This window comes from Mesocricetus auratus, unplaced genomic scaffold, assembly GCF_017639785.1.
Source record: "Mesocricetus auratus isolate SY011 unplaced genomic scaffold, BCM_Maur_2.0 Super-Scaffold_6730, whole genome shotgun sequence".
Taxonomy (NCBI): domain Eukaryota; kingdom Metazoa; phylum Chordata; class Mammalia; order Rodentia; family Cricetidae; genus Mesocricetus; species Mesocricetus auratus.
The window spans coordinates 109,373,142-109,380,746 of NW_024429184.1; positions in this window are offsets into that span (position 1 = coordinate 109,373,142).

Sequence of the window (7,605 nt, forward strand, 5' to 3'; positions counted from 1 at the left end):
GTCATCTCTGTCTATCCATCATCTATCTATATGTGTATATCTATATCTAAAGTGTACTTTGCTTACACCAGCACCTTTTCTGGTTACTGTGATCAGATTTCCCAAGAAGCAACTTAGAGGGGAGGGTTTATTTTGTCTCATGACTTAAAGGTATAGTCACTCTCGTGACAGGGTGACATGGTGGTGGAGGTGACTTGTCTTTGTGGCGGCAGGCGTGTGAGGCTTCTTTCATCTGTGGATTAGGAAGCAGTGAGTAGACAGACGATGGGGCTATGCTACATACCACAGGGCCTTCCCACCAGTAACTCACTTTTGTGGAAGCCTATCTTCTAAGGGCTCCATAATCTCTGGCATTGGCCTACCAATTGGTTAACAGCTGTTCAAGCACGTAGGCTCCTGAGGGACATTTTAAACCCACACTGTGTCTTGCTTCCATATTTTGCTCATGGCCGTCCACCTCTGTTGACAACAAAATTGTGCCTCCATGTGTTGCCTACAGCTTTCCTCAGCAGGTACTCCACTTTTCTGCCATCTCTGATACCCTGCAGCCTCCAGTGTGACTTTGGCTTTGTACTAATGGCTTCTTTAACAGCCCACTAGGGAGCTCTACACAGGAAATCCAGCCCTAGTAAATATTACTTATCTCTAGCACCTTTCTGGAGCCCTGCTGTGAGCTGCTCTGATGCCTGCATCTCACATTTACACAGGTGCTGACAAATTATGCTCCCCCTTGAGTGCTATCACAGCAAGAGAAATGTGACTAAGACAGTCAGTCTCTGACACATGGGTCACTTCTGAGGAACTTTCAGATGTTCTTAGGCTCGAGCCCGTTCAAGAGATGTCACTCAGCTTCACAAAAGCTTGAAACACTAGCTATAGCCCTACAAAGAGGGAGCTGAGTCATCAGGCTCTTAAGCTCAGGAATTCCAACAATAAGAATACGCTTAAGGTCAGTCTGCCACTCCCTAATGCTGGAACAAAGGGGCCTCTTTAGCTTACACTTGCAAAAATTATATAAAATACTGCATGTTCAGTGTGATCCAGGGCTGGAGGAAATACTGTCAATGTAGTTTTAAAATATACATCCCCAGCTTTCTCACAAGTATTAGCTCTGCGTTCCACAGCTAGCCATCTCAGATAATAAGCTTGATGGCTACCTTTGTGTCCTCAGCTCCCATAATGCCTTTCTGTTGTGTGAATTGTTTTATGTCACAGTTATAACTCAATTCTAAAAGTCCATCAAGTCCTTCTCACAAATTCAGATGTTTCATTCATTTTCCCTGTACTCACTCTCTTTCCTCCTTTTATACTATTTCTTAGTCTTTTTCCTGGTTCCTAGTTTTTATTTATGTTCTATAATGCCCATAGTAACAAGAACAATAACCCACTCCCCACATGCTCAGAACCCTTCCATATAACACAAATGTGCTGAATTTTTACAACCTTATGGGATACATTTCAAGTCTTAATAGATTAGTAACATATAGTTTATTTACCTTTTGCCAATAACGCGTTGCATTAAAATTTAAAATAAAATTAATTTTAACTTAAATAGAATTTTTAAGTTAATATACCAAGTAGGTTTCAATATGATATTTTCATGCAGAAATGTCAATATACTTTGCCCTAATTTGTTTCTCTCCCCTTGTACCCCTCAGGCCACTGACCCTCCCCCAACCATCCTGTCCCCTGCCTTGTATCCCATATATCCATTTCCCACTGTGACAGTTAATCTTGACTGCCAGCTTGATGGCGTGTAGATCAAAGCTCTGGGCTTCTCTTCGAATGAGTTTCTGCAGAATTGTCTAATGAGATGGCAACACCCACACCAGCGTTCATGTTTTTCTATCCTCTGACTGCAGATGCAATGTGACCAGATTCCTCCCTCTGGCTGCTAGGGCCAGGTTTGCCTTTAACACTGCACTGTTCCACACCGTGACAGATTGTACCCTCACTCTGTGAAAACTTTACTTACTTAAACTGTTTTATTGTCAGGTATTTTGTCACAGCAACAAAAGTGACTAATGCATACATGACTAATTTATACTCTCTCACCTTCATTTAATTTTCTTCCTCCTGTCACAATCCCATCCCTCGTTCCTAACTACACACACGACATGCATGCACATTCTGAAGCTGGCTTATTTTGCTTAATATAATGATTTTCATTTATGTCATGATTTCATTTCCCTTTATGGTCAAATAAAATTTCACTATGTATACATTCTACAGTTTCTTTGTTCATCTTTTGATGGACTTTTAGGCTAATACCATTTTCTTACCATTGATACTAGTACAACAATAGACATGGATGCTATTCCTGTGGTGTTGATTTAGAGACATTTGGCAGTATACTCAAGAGTGGTATTGCTGAGTCATAAGGTAGTTCTAATTTTAGGTTTTCTGAGAAACCTCCATCCTGATTTCCTAGTGTCTTTACCTGCAGTATGTCAGGTCCATCTTCCCACACATCTCTACTATTTGTTTCCACTTGTTTTCCTTCTTGATAATAGCCATGTGAAGGAGAGAGGGGGAGGGAGAGAAGGAGAGAGAGAATCTCAAATCAATTTGCATTTCCCCAATGACTATCAATGTAGAACACTTCCTTGAGGATTTACTGGTAGCTTGTAATTCTTTCTTTTGAGGGCTATCTATTCAATTCATTAGCTAATTTATTGAGAGTAATGCTGCTGTTCTGCTGTCTTCCTTCTTTGTATACAGTCTGGGACCCAAGTGCATGAAACAGCAATGACTATATTTAGGGTATACGTCTCCACTTCAATAAACTAACCTAGAAATTTCTCATAGGCTTGCCTAGAGTTTTATCTTCTAGGTGATTCTAGATCCTGTCTAGCTGTCAGTCACTAAACATCACAAGTTTCCCAGCACCTTTCGTTGGAGAGACAGTCTTTTCTCAAACAATGATGTTGACTTTGTCAACAGTGAGATGACTGTAGCTTTGTGGATTTATTTTGTAGTCTTTTACTAAATTTAGTGGATCTTTACTGTTGTTTTTATACAATTATTGCTGTTTATCACTTTGTCTCTGAAATATAATTTGAAATAAAGTGTTGCCCTTTCTGCACAACTATCACCTTGGCAATTCAGAGTCTGTGGGGTTATGTCCAGTTCTGTATCCGTATAATGCTGTCCTCAGAGAACTGATCTGGTAGCATCTCTTCCCTTTCCATTTTGTGGAACTTTTTTAGGAGCATTGATGCTGGCTTGCCTTGAAAGGGGAATTTTGTCATGAGTCCTTTACAACCTAGGGGGTTCTCTACAGGGAAAGCTTTTTACTAGTACTTCGAAGGGTAATGATAGTTATGGCTGTTAGCATTCAGGCGTTATTCTGGCCTGCCCCCTGTCATCTGGTAGGATGTGCTTGTCAGCATTAGGCAAATACAGCTCAGGGCTCTACTGCGGTACATCACTACATAATGTATGTTCAGGCGTTGAGTGGCTGTAAGTCTTTGTACGCATGTGCAAAGGCGCCTTTTTAAAAGCAAGTTCTACCCATTCCTTGCTCTGTCTTCATTGCTTCCCTTTCCCAGTAGACCTTCATGACCTCCTATCATTAAACTTCATAATTCATTCGTGCTGCTATTAAACTAAACAATGGCTCTGCTAGATTGTTTATATTATGTTGATTTAATTTTGGTAGGTCATATCATTTAGGAATTTTCTTCCAGATTTTCAACTCTAGTTTTATTAATTTGGGTCTTTGGTTAGTTTAGTAAAAGGTTCATCGGTCTCATTTATCAAAAAATGAACTTTGATTGATTCTGTGCATGTTTGTGTCCATGTTATTAATTTCCACACTAGCACTTATTTCTATCATATGCCTTTTAATTTAGATTGATCGTGCTTTCTAAGAGCTAGGGATGCATCATTCATTTCTAGTATGAGCACCCATCTGCCTAGAACTGTTTGAAATTTATTCCCAAGTTTTGAATAAATTGTACTTTCAGCTAAATTAAATTTTAGGAATTAAAAATTTTTTCCTCCTTGATTTTTTTAAAAAATGACCCAGTCATCATTTAAAAGTGTGGTTTTCAATCTTTGTATATTTTCTGATATTTCTTGCTATCTATAGGATTATTCTCCTTTGACTTAAACATTAGTTTGATTATTTTCTACTTGTTATTATTTAAGTTGTGACCTGGAATGTGCTCTATTTTAAAGACAGTTCTTTGGGCTTCTGAGAATAATTTGTATTCTGTGTATCTCTGTGTTTGTACATTTAATATGAATATATGTAAAAATATCCCTTTTTATTGTAGAGGTCTTTACTTCTTGATTAAATTTATTCCTAGATATTTTATTTTCTATGAGGCTATTTTGAACGGGGAATGTGTTCATTATCTCCTTCTCCATATGCTTGTTTTTGGTATATAGAAAATGTATTGATTTGTACAATTTGGTTTTGTATCATACCACGTTGTTGAATTTGTTTGTCATTCCTAGTTCTTTGGCAAACTTTTTGGGATCTCTAATATGTAGTATCATGTTATCCTCAAATAGGAACAATTTGACATTGACTTTTCCTGTTTGTATCCCTTTAGTTTCCTTCTCTCCCCTTATTGCTCCATCTAGTACCTCAAGCACAATACTGAAAAAGAGTGAACATCTCTATCTCATTCCTGAGGTTATTGGGATTGATTCTAACTTCTCTCCATTTTGGACAATGTGGGCTGTGGGTTCTCATATATATAGCTTTTATTATGCTGATACTAGAATTTTATTATATTTCCTCTAGTTTTATATCCTTTATGACTATTATTATGAAACCATGTTATATTTTTGTCAAAGGCTTTTGAGATGCTTATGTGATTTTTGTCTTTAAGTCCTTTTATGTAATTATTACATTTATTGACTTGAGTATGTTTGACCATCCCTGTCTTTCAAAGTTAAAGCCAACTTGGTGTTGGTCTTTGTGTTGTGTGATTGTGTAATTTTGCAAGTATTTTGTTGAGGATTTTTGAGTGTATGTTTCTCAGGATTATTGGCCTGTGGTTTTCTTTTTTGCTCTCTGTTTCCCTGGTTTGGATAGTAAAGTGATAACAAGTTCATAGGAGTTTGGGAGTGCTCTTTCTGAGCACACTGTCTTTTTCTTTAACTTTACTGGTTTGGTTGAATCTAAAAATTCATCAATTAATCAATTTCTTTTAAATTTTCAAGTTCAATGGATCACAGAATTTCTTTGGTGCCTTTTGTAATGCTTTTCTTAATTTCTAATTTTTTAACATTTGTGTCCTCTTATTCTTTCTTTTGTTTACTTCAGTCAAGAACCAACTCCTAGATTAATTGATTCTTTGTAAGGTTTTCTTTACTTATATTTCATTGATTGGTGCTCTGATTTTAATTATTTCTTGCCACCAAAATGGTTCAGATTTGATTTGTTCCCATTTTTCTAATTTTTAGTTGCATCATTAAGTCATTTATTTGTGTTCTTTCTGATATTTTAGATCTATAGGATTATTTTTTTACCTTCATATTTTTTATTTAAATTAGAAACAAGCTTGTTTTACATGTCAATCCCAGTTCCCTCTCTCTTCCCTCCTCCCCTGCCCCCACTAACCCTCTATCACATCCCCTTTCTGCTCCCCAGGGAGGGTGAGGTCTTCCATGAGGGATCTTCAAAGCTTGTCATATCATTTGGAGCAGGGCCCAGGCCCTCCCCCATGTGGCTAGGCTGGACTCCCAAAGTTCATTAATATACTAGGGATAAATACTGATCTACTAGCAGATGTCCCATAGATGGTCCAGTCCTCCTAACTGACACCCACATTCAGGGGGTCTGGATCAGTCCTATGCTGGTTTCCCAGCTATCAGTCTGGGGTCCATGAGCTCCCCCTTGTTCAGGTCAGCTGTTTCTGTGTGTTTCTCCAGCCTTGTCTTGACCCTTTGCTCATCACTCCTCCCTCTCTAGAACTGGATTCCAGGAGTTTGGCTCAGTGTTTAGTTGTGGATGTTTTTCTCTGCTTCCATCAGCTACTGGATGAAGGCTCTATGATGGCATATAAGGTAGTCATCAATCCCATTTTCAGAGAAGGGCATTTAAAGTAGCCTCTAGGCCTGCTTTCAATGTGCACCAATGATATTAGTGTGTTTCCATTTTCATATAGTACCAGGAAAATTTCTTTTCTTGATTTCTTCTTTGAACCATTCACCATTTAATAACAAATTGCTCAGTCTCCATGAGTTCGCATATTTCCTAGGAATTTCTTTGCTGTCAACTTTAAATCTCATTGCATTGTTGTTAGATGGGATATTATAAGGAGTTTTCATCTTTTCCCATTTGTAGAGATTTGTTTTTGTCCCAGGAAATACTCTATTTTATAAAGTGTTCTGTGTGCAGTTCAGTAGAATTCTAAGGTGTTTGAGTAGACTACTCTGTAGATAATCTGTTAAACCCATTTGATAAATTATGTAAATGAGTTCTTAGATGAAGTTTGTGATTATTCTTTTAAATTCTGTGTCCTGGGTTCTTCTGTGTAATTCTCATTGGCAAACATTTCTCTGGGAATGGTAGGCCTTGGAGAGAGGCCTATCTTGCTTTTTCATATCATTTACATTTTTGTGATTGGTTCTGGGCACATGTAATTCTTGTGTTAGCTCTTAGCCTGATATGGACAGAAAGTTGGGGCAAAGGAGAATTTGTATGGGTGACTTCTGTCTAGATATTGGAAATGATTTGGGTGGAATGAATTCACGTAGACAGGGGAGGCCAGACTAGGCCAGGACACTGAATGTAGGTCCTGGGATAGATATGGCAGACAGGGAAGGTGCATGAATACAGAGGCGCATGGGGGGTAGCTTTCTGGGTAGAGAGGTTGGTTGATATGTAAAAGGTGCCTGTGGGTGGTTGCAGGTACCAGGGGGCATTGGGTGGTAAACATGAGGAGGGTGGACAGAGTATGCTGGGGCACTCAATGAGGAGGGTTAAGGATATTTATTGGATTTAAATGTATGGAAGGATGTGAGAGAACTGTCTGGGTGAAGAGGTTGGAATCTGCTCAGAAGGTATCCATACATGGTGACAGACAGGGGTCTAGCAGAAGCCTAGAGGTTGGTTGTAGCCAAGTTGCGGTGCTGAGACTAGGTTGGGGTATTAAATGTGGTGAATTGGCTATATCTGGCAGCATGAGGGGAAGCTGTGAATGGAGAAGGCCAGAGAGACTTTCTGGGCTATGCCCTGGAGAATAGCGTAGAAATCTGAAGGGGCAGAGAGGTTGAATGGAGCACAGAAGAGATCTGAAAGTATTTTCTGCCTTGCCCTGTTTCTCCTCCTATACCCCCCCACCTTGGCTTGTGTCCCTGCTAACTTCTGCTACTGTTGGCTACATTTCTTTCTCTGCTCACCTCCAATTTTCAGTTCCCCATCGTCATTTTTTCTCTTGTTTCATGGGATCTTTTATCCTCCCTGTGGCAGTTTAAATTTCATCTTTAGGAGATCTAAAATTCGAATCTCTATTCCTGATCTTTCTCCTACTCTCCAGTTTCAGTATCTAATTATATACTGACAACTTCACCTGCATGCTATGATTCATCTTGAATCAAATTAAATATCTCAAACCCAACAGATCATCTTATCCAAAACCTGAC